Source organism: Carettochelys insculpta, chromosome 10, assembly GCF_033958435.1.
Source record: "Carettochelys insculpta isolate YL-2023 chromosome 10, ASM3395843v1, whole genome shotgun sequence".
NCBI classification, from domain to species: Eukaryota; Metazoa; Chordata; order Testudines; family Carettochelyidae; genus Carettochelys; species Carettochelys insculpta.
This window is the reverse complement of record NC_134146.1, coordinates 27,309,097-27,327,296: the sequence shown is the minus strand read 5'-3', so window position 1 is coordinate 27,327,296 and position 18,200 is coordinate 27,309,097. Positions and strand designations below refer to the sequence as shown.

The window sequence follows — 18,200 nt, the reverse complement described above, 5'->3', positions numbered from 1 at the left end:
CAGGCAAATGGGGCATCAGGCAAAAATTCCTTTTATCCATCTCCAGAAACCATGGTGGTAAGCAGAGGGCAAATACTTAGGAGAGAAACTAGAGAAAGAAGCAAGGCTATTACAGAGAAGGAAACAGGTGCCAAGCTGTCCTCTGTCAAGCATCCCAGTTCACAAAGGTGATTTACTGTTTTATTTTTTTGTAGTAGAACGATATGGGTCTATTCATTCTTCATATTTCTGTATCTCTTGCACCCTAGCCCTTGTATGTCAGAAAGCCGGTTTGCTGCAGGGAGGCTCATGGGTATTTGCTCCCCACTTTATTATCGTGAATATAGAATACCATAATAAATGGAATTTTTAAATGAGACTCCATAATAAAGTTCAAATCCTTCCTTCCATGCAGACATGCTCAACTATCAAAACCTGAACACCTGGCAGATTGGGTGGATTGAAACTTCTCTCTTTTTTAAATAATTGGGTTCAGCTGCAACAAAAAGTCATGTTACTACACAGGATCACTAAATCCAGCCTCAGTGATTAGAAGTCAGTTAACCCAGGTGTTTAGACCCAAGACTGTAATATTGGCTACCACAAAGAAAATTTATAGGGTTATGCTATGCTACATCAGCATGGCATAAAACATTCCGGTATCTGAAAAGGATAAAAATAGTCTGCAGGACTTCTTCACTGAGGCTATGGCAAATTCTTCTCAGTTATAGTAGTACAAATAAGCAACCTACACAGAGTTACACATTTAGGCATTCATATAAGATACCACATTCATACAAAACTTTTCTGTTAGTCTATAAGGTGCCACAGGACCCTTTGTTGCTGTTACAGATCCCGACTAACACGGCTACCCCCTCCGATACTTGACACATGGATACATATGAGCATAACTGAGACCCAAAATATAGGCAGAGGGCCAAAAAAAAAAGGGGGGGGAGGGGCGCTGTATGACATGCCACCTCTGTTGGGTTATTTCTCTCTTCCTCTGGAGCTCATAGTATCAGTGCCTTGGGGGTCCTTATGGGAGTAATGGCTGTGATTTAATTCTTTATTATATGTGCAAATCTGCACTATGCTGTGGAAACAACCTGCATATCCAGGGATGTTCAAGGGAAAGTTTTCAAAACAGAGAAGCCGCAGGAGAATGGGGAAAAAAATCTTGAACAAATTACTTCCAATTCTACTCTAGGGGGTCCCATTTACTTGAAGAAAATAAGATTTAGTTTAACCCCTTGTAGGTGGTTTGAATCTTTCACAGAATATTTTGAGGGCTAGGAAAACTTTCCTCCAAATTCCTATTATCCCTAATTTAGAGGTAGTTGTGTACAGTAGAAATAGATAGGCTTCTTCACGCAATACATTTATAATAAATGTTTGCTCTTATTTCACAGGTAGGGGTTTTAACTGTAAGTCCTGAAAGGACTTTGTGTCCAAGACAATGACTTCTTTAGAAGGTGGTTCAAAGCATTAGGTTGTTGGCCTCTAGTATTACATTTTTCTATTTCACAGCTGAAAAATCAGGTGATGCCTTGCAAAACTGGCATCCATCCTGGTTACACAGCCAAAAAAAAGTATTAAAGTTATATAGGGTCACACTGAATGCTAGTGTCTTTTAAAGAAGACTGATAAAAAGACATGATAGTGGCATTGTGATTTAATGGTCAGAACTTGGGACAGAGTCACCTTCATTGGCTTGTGCTCCTGGCCCTGCCAAACTTTGTGTCTTTGGGCAAGTAAAAAACTCTTCCCTGCCTCAGTTTACTTGTGTTTACAACAGATTGTGTTAAATCTTTTCTATTGAAGTTGTGAAACATAAAAAATTGTAGGCGAAACACTTGAGATCCCTTATATAATTACTGGTTTGGTGAATGTGAGCAAAGCAATACAAAGCACAAAGATAAAGGGGGTCCCAAAAACATACTCGGAAAGACAGAGCACAATGACAAGTCCCAAGAGCAAATAATGGAGCTGAGGTGGGATGGGTGGGTATGGTTTTGGTTTTATTTTAAAATATTACATATAGTCATGCTTTTCAGAAGGGCATTGGTAGGAAGTATGTAAAAAGAAATGTGTTGACTTCCTTTATCTTATAAGTCGTGATTAGTTTAGCCATTACATTGTCTTTGGCCATGTTCCTATTTCTGTTACTGGGCTCTTGCCAGGTTTTTGCTAGCATCATTCCACAGACTTCAGTGGAGTTATAGCAGTGAGAATGTGACCCTCTGTACCTACCCACTCCACTAGGTATATTGAATTTACTGTTTTAGGCCTGATCTAAAGCTCGCTAATGTCATCAAGAGTATTCAGTAGGCTTTGGAGATGCTCCAGGGAGAACAATTTCATGATATTCTAACACACCTGAGCTGCGTCTACACGTGCATGCTACTTCGAAGTAGCGGCACCAACTTCGAAATAGCGCCCGTCGCGTCTACACGCGTCGGGCGCTATTTCGAAGTTAACTTCGACGTTAGGTGGCGAGACGTCGAAGTCGCTAACCTCATGAGGAGATAGGAATAGCGCCCTACTTCGACATTCAACGTCGAAGTAGGGACCATGTAGACGATCTGCGTCCCGCAACGTCGAAATTGCTGGGTCCTCCATGGCGGCCATCAGCTGGGGGGTTGAGAGATGCTCTCTCTCCAGCCCCTGCGGGGCTCTATGGTCACCGTGGGCAGCAGCCCTTAGCCCAGGGCTTCTGGCTGCTTCTGCGGCAGCTGGGAATCTATGCTGCAGGCACAGGGTCTGCAACCAGTTGTCAGCTCTGTGTATCTTGTGTTGTTTAGTGCAACTGTGTCTGGGAGGGGCCCTTTAAGGGAGCGACTTGCTGTTGAGTCCGCCCTGTGACCCTGTCTGCAGCTGTGCCTGGCATCCCTATTTCGATGTGTGCTACTTTGACGTGTAGACGTTCCCTCGCTGCGCCTATTTCGATGTTGGGCTGAGCAACGTCGAAGTTGAACATCGACGTTGCTGGCCCTGGAGGACGTGTAGACGTTATTCATCGAAATAGACTATTTCGATGTCGCAACATCGAAATAAGCTATTTCGATGTTGGCTGCACGTGTAGACGTAGCCCTGGTATACAAGGGACAAATGAAAGGCAGCACTGTTCAGAGTTATTTAGCTAAATCTATAGCTGGTGTAATTAGGTTGATTTATACCAGCTGAGAATCTGCCCTATTGTACAGAAGACAGTCATACTATGAGCTTAGGGTTTGACTTCATAATTAAGTATAGGGAGATTCCTTTTTTGCAAATTAAGCTCTCCTTTTACAGCTGTCTGTACTACTAGTGAAGGGTCCTAGTAAGGTGAAAATATATACAGAAGCCTGCTGGCATGAGGCATGCAAATCCTAGAAAGCTGTGTAGTCTGGCAGCACGCTAAGATGGACTGTGTAAGAGGCAAACTGAACTGATGTGCAACAATGAAGAACCAAATATTTGGAGTTATTGAGAGCTTGCAAAGGGGGAAAGGGAAGTCAGTGTATGTCAGCATTTCAGCACACTGCTCTTATCTCAAAGGACAGCTCCAAAGCTGACATGTTCATGACTAATCTGTTACCTTACAATCACCGAAAGATAAGGAGACCACCAAGCCTGAGGTCATCCCTGCCCCCAGCATGTCTCACTACAGTCTGGTTCAGTATACGCTATCCTTCCCCTGTGATTAAGGTACAACATGTCACCTTGATAAGTGTGGTATGCCAGAACAGAGGTTCAAAGCCACTCCTCCCCCCAGGTATTCCCATGGTTTTCTTGGGCATGCACTAGCGTAACTCACTGTATGCATAATTTTTCAGCATGGGTTTTGTCTACAAACAGGGCTGTGTTCATATGTTATTTTTCAATGTAATAGCAAAACTGATAAAAAATTCAGTTTGCTCAACCAAAAACAAGGTTTTCCCTCCTGTGCTGGTAAACTGATATAATAAACAATGTTTTGTTTAACGCGAAAGATTGTTTTTTTTTAAATATAGCAGTAAAATTCAAAACTTTGTTTAAACTAATATGCTAATGTATATTATTCTCTTAAACTTCAAAGGAATAATGAACTTAATCTAGTAGAACTGTTTAGGAGAAAGGTGGGCAGTACAAAACATACAGTTCAGGGTCGGGGGGAGAAGGCTGGGCCTGGGAGTGTTTTGGGGTCATCCTGCAAAATAACCAAGACCAGTGTGAGCCATGCTGCAACTGTCAGTCACTTTGGGGAGATAAAACAATACACTTTGGGGGATACAACCAGGACCCTCCCAGGTTACAGGCAGAGATAAACACTGTCTCCCACTGGTCTAGATTCCACTGCAGTCACAGTACCTATAGCAGTACAGTTATGCCAGTATAGAAAATTATTTAGTTAAACTGGTACAACCCCTAGGTATGAACACTCCTAAATAGGTGTGAATGCTTTAAGCTAAATCAGCGTGAGGCATTCAGACCAATGTACGAGCATTCGGACAAAAGGAATGTACCAGTTTCATAGACCATGGAGCAGCGCAGCCCTCTGTGCCATGGCCCAACCATTTTTAAGCACTGAGGGTTGCCACCCAGCCACTTTTTGATCAGCCTATCCAGATTTTTCATGGTCTAGTTAGTTGCCAATGGTACCTGTCACAAGTGCGGAAAGGGGAAGACACAAAACTCCTGGAACGTTGCAGTTAGCAACCATAAAAGCAAACCATACGAGGGACACCAGTGGCCATGCAACAATTTTCTATCTATCGGTCCCACTCTGGCCTTCTATGGGCCAAAACCACAGTGGCTGAGTCTCCTGATCCTCTCAGTGCCAGGAGCTCAGAAGCAGGACAGAAAGACCTACCAGCAGAGAGGAGCAAGGAGAAGGCAGGAAATCCACACAAGAGAGGAGGAGGGCCCCTGAGGAAGCTGTGAAGTTCTTTGTAACAGGGACAGGTGGAGGGTCCTGCCCCGACCTCCTTGCCGCATCTCTGGCCCAAGCATAGCCTAGGTGCAGCTCTTTCACTTTTTCCTGGACCTGCTCCAGGGTCTGGGCAGGGTGGCCAAATGCCAGTGTGCCCACTGAGAGCCTGGCATAGACATCCTCTTCTTGGATGTGATGTCCAGGAGCAGGGACTCGTCTCCACAGAGGCTGAGGAGGTCCTGGAGCTTGGGCTCCATCCCTGGAAGGCCTTTGGGGGTCTTGCAGCTGCTGGCTGTCAGCCATGCTGGTTCTCTGCCCCATGGGTGCAGCCATGAGGGCGTGGAGAGGTACGGAGGTTGCCTGTGCTCCAGACATGCTCTCAGCTCCCTACCACAGGGTTGCTGAGGCTCCCTACACCTTTAAGGGTGGCCAGAGGCAAACAGCATAAAGATGTGCTTGCAGTGGGCCAGGGCATCTCCCAGCTCCAGCTGGCCAGCACCATGGAGGACCACTCTGTCAATAACAGAGCCCCTGGAGCATCTACGTGCCTTTTTTCGAAAGACACTTTCCAGAAAGGTGCTCTTCCTCATCTGGGAGAGGCAGAGGGCTGCCGGAAATAGTGCCACGGTCTGCCTATTTACTGTCGACAGAATGCATTTTAGATGTAGATGTTCCATGGATTTTTTTGAAAAAACTCTGTTTAAAACAAAATTTTTAAACACTTGCTAGTGTCGGGGAAATCTTTATTTCTTGGCACCCCATCAGTGATTTCTACGTGTTCCTCACTGGAAGTCACAGTGGTTTTTTTATGACCTGTCACTGTGGAGATACTGTGTCACAAACATAGGAGCATGATTTCAGAAAGCAAAAACAAAATGAGCAAAAGCAGATGAACTCCTGACCAAGAACAATCTTTTTTTCACACAACTGTTATTACTAATGTGTGGGAAAGGAAGAAACTGGTAAGGGTTTTTTAGAATCTATATGAACACAACAGTGTATAAAGCAGCTATTTGAGAACTCAAGCAGTTAGTAGGGGATTAAAACCAAACTGTTATTATATATTTTAGCTATACCCGCAGGTTTTTTCCACTTCAGGGATGTTACAAGATTGAGATATTGAGTCAACAAAGCACTTCATCAAATCTCAAAGATTAGATTTCCAGGGGGACCAATCTTTTTGTAAATGCCAGTCAGAATGCCACGTCTGCAGTCCCCCTTATAAGAAAGAGAAAAGTCAAGCTCTTGACAGACTTTATTTATGTAAAATACTACAGGCTGAATCTCTCCTATCTGGTACCCTTGGTACCTGACCGGTGCCAGACAAGAGAATTTTCTGGACGATGGGAGGTTAATATATTCTAGCACATTACCAGTATATCCACTGCTTACCAGGCTCTTAGAAGACATTTAGGGGTTAATTACAGCTAACTAACAGCACAGAACGCTGAGAGCCAGGACTGGTGGCTGGAAAGAAACTTTACAGGAGCACAGAAAACTTGGTCACACCCATAACAAGTGGTCATCCAGCTAACTAAAATCATTCTAGATTATGGACTTTGCCAGAAGAGAGAGTTCTGGATTAGAGAGGTTCAACCTGTATTTTGCTTGCCCATAGTTGTGTACAGTCTGTTATGTGGATGATCTGGAGTTTATCTTCTGATTTTATAAATAATTTCTTCCTTCCAGTGCCTGTACAGTACGAAAAGTATATTATCCACACATATACGATACTGACAATACTGGAAACATTCCAAATCTACACAGCATAGAAACTAAAAGAAAGTATGGCCTATCCCAAGCAATAACCAGAGGCACAGCTGAAAAATTCTGCAGGGAAACAGTATATGTTGAAGCCAGCAAGAGTTAAGCCAGTTCAAGAAGTACCAGTTCAAAAATCCAAATTAAACAGAAAAAGGTCAACAGCATCAAAATCAGACAGAAGTGTCAACCAGCGTACAAGGTCATATGATATGATTTAACTTTTCTTCATTCTGTAAGTGGTTTATGATCTTCCCATATTTTTTGTTTGCATTGCTTCAAAAAATCAGCTGTATGAACTATCATCTGTTAGTCTATAAGGTGCCACAGGACCCTTCGTTGCTGTTATCATTATAACTTGATTCTGACGAAAGCCAAACAGACAAGCCTTCTGAATGCAATACCCCTCTTAAGATTACTTGGCCAGAGGGCTACATACCTGAGATGTAGATTGTCTGTCACCCCAAACGTCCATCATTCTATTGTGTTCTTCCCAAAGTACATCATAAAATTCAGTATTCCATCATTATGAAACACACAAAACTGATAAAAAATTTCAGTTCTTTGAACACTTCTTTGCTTGACATAATCGCTAACAATAATTGTTTCATCTTTCTTTAAGTATTGTGTATTCAGTTTCTGTGAGCAGCAAAAATAGTGCTGTGATTTCTCTTCCTTACCTGGCTGCTGATTTATAGCCAGGATTTTCACTACTCATAAAATACCAAGTCATAGTCTGTGAATCATAGCATTTCCCAGTTTACCTATTTATTATCAAATGACAATGTGTTTCAAAAAATTAGATGTCTGGTAGGACAGAGGGATGTCTATATGGCAGATTACCTCACTGAAAGTTGATTTCAGAATATTTTTGCTAATAGACTCTTTGAAAAATACATCAAATTCTAATGCTTATAAAGTTTTAATGTTTATAAACTTCTGTATAGTACGCATTTTCTTTTCTTCATTTACGTTTCATTGGACAACGTTAGCAGAGAAGTCTTAGCATGCCAACAGCACTTCTAAATTTCCATTTCTGCTACTGTACATTTCTTAACCCTGGAGCCTTTTTCTAATTCCTGATGCTCCACTGTCATCGCTTTTAGTGCCACTGAAGTGGTGGTAGTATAGAACATGTGAGTATACACTATCCTCACAGTACTGTACAAATTCCCAGCCACAAAGGCTACGTCTACACTACGACAATCCTTCGAAAGAAGATCTTCTGCAAGATCCCTTCCAGAAAATCATCTTTTGAAAGATCACGTTCACACACAAAAAGCAGATCAAAAGAGCGATCCGCGCTTTCAAAAGAGAGCGGCCACAAAGCCCCAGCCACTATTTTGAAGGAACGGCCCAGGAAATGTCACGGATGGAGTCACATGGCCAGCACACCCTTCTGGGAGCTCCAGCCATGCATTACCTTAGAAGGCCCCTCCCACATACCTCCTCCCGGAACATGCTGCTGAGGCCTGCTGATCACAGCAGAGCAGACTTGGTGCATGGACCAGAAGCCCTTCACAGAGGCCAATGGATCCCCAGCAGCTTCCTGATATGGACCCCATTGACATCAAGTTGTGGTGGTTGTGGCCACCCTCCACCTCTTCTGGTGGGCAACTCTCCCCCTCCCCACTGGGGTTGTGTAGCCCTTCTCCCTGGGGCCCTGACGGTGGCCCCTTCCCAGTGTTCTGGTGCCTCTGGAGCCATTCCAGCAGCTCTGAGTGTTGGGACTGCTCGTGATGCATCTCTCTCCCTGGAGAAGTGGGTTGCCATTGCAGTGTGGAAGCTGGCCACCCCGGATAGCTACTGGTCCACAGGACACCAGTTTGGAGTGGGCAAGGTGACATTGGGGCCATCCTCATGGAGATAAAGTATGCTTGGGTCATACACTCACCACAGGCAGTGGGAAGGAGGTTCCTGTGCAAGGGGGATCCCTGGGGACTAGGGGCAGGAGAGAAGGTGTCCAGGATGGATCAGGGGAGTCCACCGGGGCCCAGGGGCCCAGGCACACGCTGTCATGCATTCATGTGCATACACTCCTCCTCCCATGCTGGTAGTCAAGGCAATCAATGCTATGCTGCTCCGGAGGTTCGTCCATGTCATGGACTTGGACATGGCCGTCACCATGCCCCAAACCACAGCACGGGCTGATTCATCAGTTGGAAGGGCAACACACTCAGTGGCACTGCAGGCCCTGGTGGACCATAAGGGACATTTTATGGATATCTCTTTGGGCTGGTGGGGACAGGCCCACAATGCGCAGGTGTTCCAGAACTCTGGCCTGTGCTGGAGGGTGGAGGCGGGGACTGGGGATCCGGGGCTGGAGCTGGCAGGTGGAGTGCTATACCGCCTAGCCAACTCACAGCTGCTTTACTGCCTGGGATTCGCCCCCAGCCACGGCAGCTCCATGGGGCTGGAGCCGGGGTGGAGCGCTGCGCTCCAGCCAGATCTCAGCCCCTGTTGCTGCTGGAATTCTCCCCCGCCAGGTAGCTCCCCCTGGGGTGGAACTGGCAGTGGAGCTCCAGTCCAGCCAGCCCCCAGTCCCATTGCAGCCATGAACCCCTGGAGCGTGTTTGCATATATACCTGAATTACACACATCTAGGGTTTCTTTTGAATTCACTTATTAATTTCGACTCACATTAATCCAAGAAATGCGGTAGCTGAAATCACATAAATCTGGGTTTTACTCTAATATGACTCAGAGGGTTAGCTGTGTTTATATCTGCAGCTTCACAAAAAAGCAAGCTGTCCTGCAGCAACATTTTTATTTGTGGGTGAAAGCTCATTACCTAATAATGACAATTGTTAGTCTGAAAGGTGCTGCAGGACCGCATGCCTCTTGTAATATTTATTTTAGAAGGTAAATTGCTTACTCCCTCTGATACATAATGGGAAATTTTCCTTTAGCTCAAGTTGCATAACATTTGGAGCCAAATGGATTAGGCTCATTGTATGCACAATTTAAATAGTGACTATTTACTGTCTTGATTCTGAGTTAGAGGTAGTTTTGCAGGAATTAATTGTAACCTCTTCTAACGATGATTTTTCTAATCTATTTATACTCATGACTACCTTACTCCTTGAACATATGCCACTGTAAGTCTAGTGTTTAAAAGAAATAACCCAGGTGTTTTTTTTTCTTTTTGGCATCTATTTCTTAGGCGTATTGGAGCAGGTAAGGAGAAGGTGGGCTGATATTCTAAATAAATTAACTTGTGAATTCAGAGCCACTGAATTTTCTTCTTTGTATTCATTACTTATTGCCTCAGTAGTAAATATTGACCAGCTTTGATAATATTAAGCAGCTATGACAGAGCCTGATGAGAATAATGGGCAATCAGCCTCAGGTATTTATTATTATCAATAAATGAGTATCTAACTTACCCCAATATCCAGCTCCTGCTGAGATACCCTTTTCAAACGGCAGCGTTGTCTGACATTTCTCTAACATTATCTCTCTCTCTCTCTGTTATTAGAACATTGAGGGTAATTATTCATGAGTGCACCATAAATCTTAGAAATTCTAATTATTTCTGAGAAATCATGAGTTATTTCTTTTCATTTCTCTGAAATCCCTAGGACTTTGAACAAATGGATTGTCAAACAAATGCATATTTATTATTTTCTGAGGAATATTGTTTAGTTATTACAACAATAACAACTCATGGCTAGACTGCTCAAGGAAGAGCTTTTTGACCATTTTCTGGTTTCTTTCTCCTGTACACCAAGATCCTTTTACACTGCTCTGACAGTACAATTACATACTTCTATAAACCTAGAATCATAAATATTAAAAATGTTATGCAAAAATATATATTAAGCAGTGTAATCCATCCCAATGCCAAGAATAATTGTTTCCTAGAGTACACTTTCTTTGTTCAGGTTTCATGTAGATGTGCCAAACGACGGACTTCCTTGAGATTATTTTTCAGTACATTTTACTCAGGAAGTACTTCCATGTATTCAGTGTAAAAATTCCTTTTTTTAGTTTCACCCTAGCACTTTATCCTGCATGAAAACTTACATCAGTGCTGCTAACACTTAACTTTATTTTTTTTGCGCTGTTCTCTGATCCCCCTCCAGTTTGTTAACACTTTTCTGGTTCTGTGGTGCCCAGAACCCAACCCAGTATTTCCTGCATTATACATACAGAAGAGTAACTTTCTCCTGCTTACTGAATGAGACCATTCCCTGAGCATGCAACCAAAAACCATGTTGCTTTTTTGCGCTGCAAATTAATTCTCACTTGATGCTTACTATGAGTCTTATATCTTTTTGCAGGCTGACCTTTGGCATAACCCCTGATGACTAGAAGAGATGTAGTAGCTTCTTTTCTGTCTCCAGCAGTGGTCTGCCTCTTCTCATGTCTCAGCCTGCTGTTCAGGTGATGTTGAAGTCAACCCCTTCTGGGGTCTAACAAATAATTCTAAGACCTTGTGCCAGGTCTTGACCCCTGACTTTGGGGCATATGATCCTTACACCCTTCTCTCCAGGATCTGAATTTTCTTTAACCCATCACATCAACTTCCAAGAGAAACTGTAGGAAAGTAGGGAACCCATGTCCACTGTCTGCATTTAATTCCAGTCTCCAGCGTTCAACTTCCCAAAGGGGAGTTCTAAAGAGGAGGGTGAGAAACTGTTCTCAGTGGTGTCAGGTGGCAGAATAATGAGTAATGGTATGAAGTTGAAGAAGGAGAGGTGTAGGTTAGATATTAGGAAAAACTACTTCACCAGGAGGGTGATGAAGCATTGGAATGTGTTGTCTAGAGAAGTAGTGGATTCCCCATCCCCTGAGGGTTTTAAGTCCTGGCTGGACAAGGTCCTGGCTGGGATGACTTAGTCAGGGTTGATCCTGCTTGAAGCAGGGGGCTGAACTAGATGACCTCCTGAGGTTCCTTCCAGTCCTAGGATTCTGTGACCCTAACATAAGCAGCCAGCATCTGCTGGGTTAGATACTTTGCCGATGTCTGCTTGGACTCCTTGCTACCATTAGCCTTTCTTCAGGCCTTTTCCCCCACCCCCTTCTGGTCTCTTTGTAACAACCTGCATTGGACAGAGCTTCTCCCCACTGATCCAAACACTACACTTGTCCCAGGGTTGTTGGAGGGGAACAGGTTAATTACATATTTGATTGATATGGTTGCCATATAAATGACCATTTTGATTGAACTGCCATCTTGAATTGGAAAAAGGACAACCTAGCCTCCATCTTGGTGCCCCTTCTTCAGGTTTTTGATGCCCTTTTTCCAGTTGGGTGCCAAAATGGAGGACAGGGTGGGAACATGGAGTTCCAGGTGACAGTAAATCTGCCTAGCAACTGGAGTGTATTCAGGGGAGTGCCTCTCTCTCTGACAAGGGCACTTTGTCTTTGGATGCTGTGCAACAGGTCATCCCAGTGAGGTACAGAGACCCTCCAACAGAGAACCAGCCTTGCTTATAGCTAGAGCCTGAGAAGATAATAGGTAGTATGGACCTTTAACTTACCTTCACTTATAATATGAGATAGCTAGCATCCTCATTCTACGCACACGGTGGCGAGTCAAGAACAGATGACAGAAGATATTGGATTAAGGGAAGTCCACGTACCTGTTCGAGAGGTTCCTGGAGTTCAGCTCCTGGCATTCTTGTGTCCTCCCATGTGTCCTCCCAGCATTTACAGGACACGGTATAGTACTTTTCTAGTATCTTAGTTCCCACTGTAAAGGTCTGGGCTCCAGGGTTCATCCCCTAAGGCAACATCTGTGGTAACATCCAAGCCATTATTATTATGTTGCAGGGAATCCTAATTTATTTGTGTTATCCAATAAATATCTTGTTTCCATTTAACTTGTCTATGTCTTAACTACACTAAACACCAATGATAGAGTTGCAGGAGGCAAGGGGCCAGGGAGGGTACTGCAGATAGCCCATATTCCAATGAGTAAAATCATTGATCTAACTGTTTTGGGCTACCACGGTCAGCCACTGGAACTTGCTCAAATCCTGTATCTTCCCTCCACAGACTTTCTCCTCACCCTGAAGTCTTCCTCATCCCTGAAGATGTTTCCTACTACCCTGCTTCCCCAAAGAGAGACTGCAAAGTTATCCTCTGTCTCCTGGAAGCCCTCAAGCTTCAGTTCCAAATGACCCATATAGGCTTTACTATTTCAGCCTCTTGGGCTTTATGGCCTCCAGCTTCCGCCTAGCCTAAGCCTCACTGCACCTGGCCACTTAGATGTCCTTCTGGCTCAGGATCCTCTTATCCAAGCTCCGGGCTTCAAGCCTTCCAGTCTTTGCTATCCTTCTTCATTAATTATGCCTAACACCCCTCCAGGTGCCATCCAGTAGTCTAATGTGCTAATCTTCTTGTCCTAACATAGAAATATTCGTTGGTGGTTCCGGTAGCTACCCAGTTAGTATAATGTGATAATTTTATGAACCCTCCACTTCCACAGCAAGAATAAAGATATTAAACAAGACTGAATCTAGCCTGCACTACCACAGCACCACACTGATAATTAGTGATAGTTTATGGTCCATCCTTCCCTTTTTAAATCAATATGTAAGTTTTCATATCCATAAGCAAATTAAATGTATTTTGCAAGTAGGATTTCATGGGAACGTATCAAATGCCCGACCAGAATGCAGATGTAATCATTCATTATAAAACCTTGTTTATTGCTTACGGATAGGGCCCCAAAATTCACAGTCATGAAAACATGTCATGGACTGTGAAATCTGGTCTTTTGTGTTCTTTCATTTCACACTATACAGATTTAATGGGCGAGACCAGCATTTCTGCAGGTCCTGACCAGAAGGGAGTTTCAGAAGGGTTGCAAGGTTATTTGAAAAGGGATTGTGGCATTGCCAACCTTACTTACATGCTGCCCTCAGAACTAGGCAACTGGAGAGTTGTGGCTGATGACTGAAGACCCAGGTCTGCAGGCAGAAGTGCAGAAGTAAGGGTGGCAATGCCATATCATGCCATCCTTCTGCGCTTCTGGTGGTGGTTCTGCCTTCAGAGATGGGCTCCCAGCCAACAGCCACGGTTCTTCAGCTACCCAGCTCTGAAGGCAGCACTGCAGAAGTACTGCAAACTCCCTTACAATAACCTTGCAACTGCCTCACAATTCTTTTTAGAACCTGAACCCCCTACAATTACAACACTGTGAAATTTCAGATTAAATGGCTGAAATAATGAAATTAAAAATTTTAAAAATCCTGACTGTGAAATCCACCAAAACAGAGCAAGAATTTGGTAGGGACCTACTTATGAGTTTATTTCCCCCCTAATATTTCAATATTTTTCATAATATCTGTCCCATTATTTTATTAGGAACTGCAATTAAATTTACTAGAGATAAGAGTAATTTCTCCTTTTTTCTTTTTTTTTTAAAGGGTACACTGCTATTATATTAGCTTTTCTGCAGCCAAGTACCTGTCCAGTTCTGCATAAAATTTCAGAAAAATCACTGCTACTGTTTCAGTAAATTCTCTGGCAACTTTTCTTAACAGACTGAAATACACATTTTCAAGACCTCCTGATATATTTCGGATAATTCTGAATTTCCCAAGTATAGTATTTCTTTAAGCTGTCTTTAATATTTGTAACTTATTTTAAAAGACCTTGATTACATCTTAGTTACCCAGCCATTCATTTCTCCTGATGAAAACAGAATGTAAACATTTCCAGTGTCTCAGTGATGTTACCAACATCATTAATTTCATCTATTTACCTTTTAATTCCTTTAATCCCTCATTTGATTTTATCAGGCTAATCCCAAAGTTTTTACTTGCCTTTATGTTTTCCCTTATGATACATCCATAACATCTCATCAATCAATGACGCTGATCTCTGAAGTAAAAGTTGACTGACAGAGCATTTAGGGCCACTGTATCAACAGTACAAAAGTTTATTATACGGTTCTACTAACTCATGAATGGGCTAGTCTGAACACTCAGCTGTGCTCTTCCTTACATTCATTTGGAATTCCCCAGATTTCTTCAGCCTCCAAAGGCAGACGATCCAAATAGGCAGGAAGCATATCACCCAAGCCCGCACTGCTTGGGATAATGGTTCATCCACAAAGGTGTCCCCCCATCCCACCAACTGCCAATCTTACTCCAAATACAGAGTAATCAGTTAAGCGAATTGTGCCAAAACCCACCTACAATAGCCTCATGATAAGTGGGGCAACAACAAAAACAAACTGGTCTAGATTAAATACTATTTGTATAGACACCAAAGGACTACAACCATCAAAACTGAAAACAATCAAAATTATGAATGGTGAAATTATGATAATAAATAGTCACATTCTCTTTCACATATGTATGTACTTCCACTAATGTTAGTTCAGCCAGGATGTATTAAAAAATTACAAAGTAATTTCCACACTCCCCTTTTTTTTCACATTTTCTAATGGTTTGAAGATTTCCGGACAGCTCCATTTCTTAATGAATTCTAATTCCTGGTGTCTGCTGCCACAACCCTAGTATGGATATTCCAGGCTACCAATTTAAAAATTTGGGTGCAGAATTATGGGAAATTTATGTGCTACAGAGGATGTTTTCTTAACCTGATACATTTCCCATATTTGGCTGCATATTTGTGTTTACTGCAAGTTTAATTCTCTAACACAAGCAAACAGACAAATATGGATGTGTTGACCATCTCTTACACAAAACATACCACAATCTGTAATTCTGAGTTACATACATATGTCTTAGATTTGTTTTGCAGTATCATAAGAGACAGAGAATTTTGGCTACAGTATAACAGAACTAGTTTAGGTGACAAAGAGTCTGGTAAACTCTTCACAGCATTAGTTGCCAGAAAATATATACTTTAGCAAACTTCATACATTCACATCTTCACTTATCCTCTGAAACCAATAAATAGGGGGTAGATTAGTTCTTAACAGTTTTTAGGCTGCTTGCAGGTACTGATTTATGCTGGAATACACACCATTCTTTTCAGACTGACATCAAATCTGTCACAAAAACTTAATTTGGTTATATTAAAGACAGCTTGATAAGCCCTTCTTAGAAGGAAATATTAGCAAGAAAAAGGGTGTCTCATGCTTGCTTCTATTTCTATGTTCACATACACTAATCTAACAATTTAAATGTAAGCCTTTTTCAGTCATCCAGTACATTTAAGACACAGCCCCAATATAAACAATCTACTCCACAACTGCTGAACAGCTTTTATATGGCTACTAAATAAAGGAAAGAATATGAAAAAACTAAAAACTATCAAGCTACTTACACATCCGTTTGAACCAAACTCATGAGTCAAATCATGTGGAGCCCTCATTTATTTTTTAAAATAAGTTTTAATATTCTCCAAGAAACAAATGAATAAGGAATTCCAACTATCAGGCCCTCAACAGATGATGGGTAGATATTGCATTATAGTAGACAGCTCTTAGTCTAGCAGCAAATGCATGATATTAGAGAACAAAAATATTTGTCAGATTTTTTTTCAAAATTCTCATTTCCCAAAAGAAATAAATGCCTATTTTGCATGCCATGTTTATTATTACATACAAAACCAAATACAATTATGTTTTATAGTGACTTTTGAAACTATAAAATAAGATTAACACCTGATCAGGAATACTAATAAGCTGTCAGTGATGAAAACAATAGTCTTCTGTTGGTCTACACAATACAATACCTATTTGTGAAATGCATGAGGTGCTGCATAGAATACAGTCTTTTTAGAGGCTAAAACCTTTGCCAGAGAATGATGAATTATATCAGTTAATTTGGGCATTTTCTTCATGCTTGAATAACAATTTCATTTGGAGATTCTTTGTGGCACAGTCTTTAGGACCCCTCAAGGAAGTTCTAAAAACAGCCATGATATCTCTGCTAGAATGGCATCAATGTGGTTTTTCTGCCATCACCACGAAAAGGAGATGAAGATGGAAAATTGTTGGGAGCTGTCCCAGTGTGGAAGCATAGGACCTCTGCATACACACGAGCTGCAATAAAAACTCTTGAATCTGTACAGATCCCTGCAGACAGAACAGATCACAGGATGAGTAGAAATGACTTCTTTTCCCCCCTGGACCTTATTTCCTTTTCCAGCAGGATTAGTGTTCAGTTGCCTTCTACATGTGTGGAGTTACCTGATCTCCTCCCCAGCTGGCAGCCAACAATCCCTTGAGAGTCATTGTGCATCAACCATCATGGAAGCTGAGCTGCACTCATCCTGGTGATCTCCTGAGGACTTAGAAGCAAATGTGTCCTAATTTTGCAGGAAAGGAATAGGAAGAAAAAGATTTTCTATACTTTCTCTCAGAGACTGATGCAGCCCCAGGCAGGATATGACCCATGCTAACCAAGCAGCTATACTTGGGGGTTTCACCCCTGTACTGAAATGTAAAGTTCAGCATTTCCTCCCCCTTTTGCTTCCCCTTTAGAGTAAATACAATTAAAAAAAAAAAGCAACAACAACTAAATTCAAAACCGTCTGGGCAAATGTTCTGACTTTTTAAGTTTATGAAATAAGACACTGCTATAGAGATTTTTACTTGTAATTAGAGTGTAAATGACAAATAGCATAATAGCCAATTTAGAAGCTAACAAAATACTTCGTATGACACGACATTGTGCACAGCCACTTATTAGTAACTTAACATTTAACTAAGTTTTCATGCTGCTATATTAACAATAAAATAAGTAAATGTTACATTCTGTTAAAAAGCTCTCTCGTTTTATCAATATGTTTCCTTTGCTTCCTAGAATCATATTTGTATGTGATCCAAAACAATCACATTTCGTAAAGTATTTTGTTGCAAAACTATCACTTAAAATCATCACTTAAAACTAAAATTTTGTTGAATCACTTTAACAGTGCTTGCTTGCCTTCAAAGTGTAAGTTTATTTTCTATAAAATGCATGGCATTTGAGGTATAGTAATATTGAAAGAATATAAATGATATGCTAGCAAGCATAATAGTAAGGATAACAAGGAAGTCTGCCACTAGAGTCAAAATTAGTGTTATCTTTAAATGAAAAAATGTAGTAAATTACATTATTTCATGTTAATACATAGAACATAAATGTAATTCTAAGTAACCCAAGTGTTTTACACTAACAAGAATCGAGAGAGACTATCATAGGGATTTTTTACATGGAGGTTCAAAAGGTCTTATGATAGTAGCATTATCACTCTAACTAAAGAAAATGTTACATTAACTTACATGTTTTGTATATATTGTTTCACACTCCTTCTGTTAGATCCAGCAGAAATGATTTCTGTTGCTCTCTCATTTTAGCATTTCAGCAGCATGAGCCAGCAAATGAAATAATATTCCTTCCCTTTTATGGCTTTCTGCACAGTCCTGGCTTGAACAGGAGAGTTTTGGTAGACTATGACGACTCTTTAGTAAGCTAATGTTGAACAGCTGAAGTTTCTATTACAAATAAATTGCCAGGGTTAAGCACATGCTTTTGCACACTATTCAGCAGCAAAAGTAACACAATATCTCTAGGACAACTGTTTATACTGTTAAATACCTCAAAGTCTTTGGCTGCTACCGTAGATGTCATTGAACAAATATTTTTGTAAA

At 41.6% G+C, this 18,200-nt stretch overlaps 1 long non-coding RNA gene across 2 annotated transcripts in view; it reads right to left on the bottom strand.

Moving 5' to 3' along the window:
* Positions 1 to 15,924: 15,924 nt before the first annotated feature.
* Positions 15,925 to 18,200, bottom strand: part of LOC142018524 (uncharacterized) — a 58,718-nt gene continuing 56,442 nt past the window's right edge. The window contains exons 2-4 of one of the 2 annotated variants that reach the window (XR_012646849.1): positions 17,832 to 18,044; positions 16,755 to 16,873; positions 15,927 to 16,640 (exon numbers count right to left, since the gene is read on the bottom strand). This is a non-coding gene — a long non-coding RNA (uncharacterized LOC142018524). Of the gene's footprint in view, positions 16,874 to 17,831; positions 18,045 to 18,200 lie in introns of both variants that reach the window. The other variant, XR_012646848.1, reaches the window with a different exon arrangement.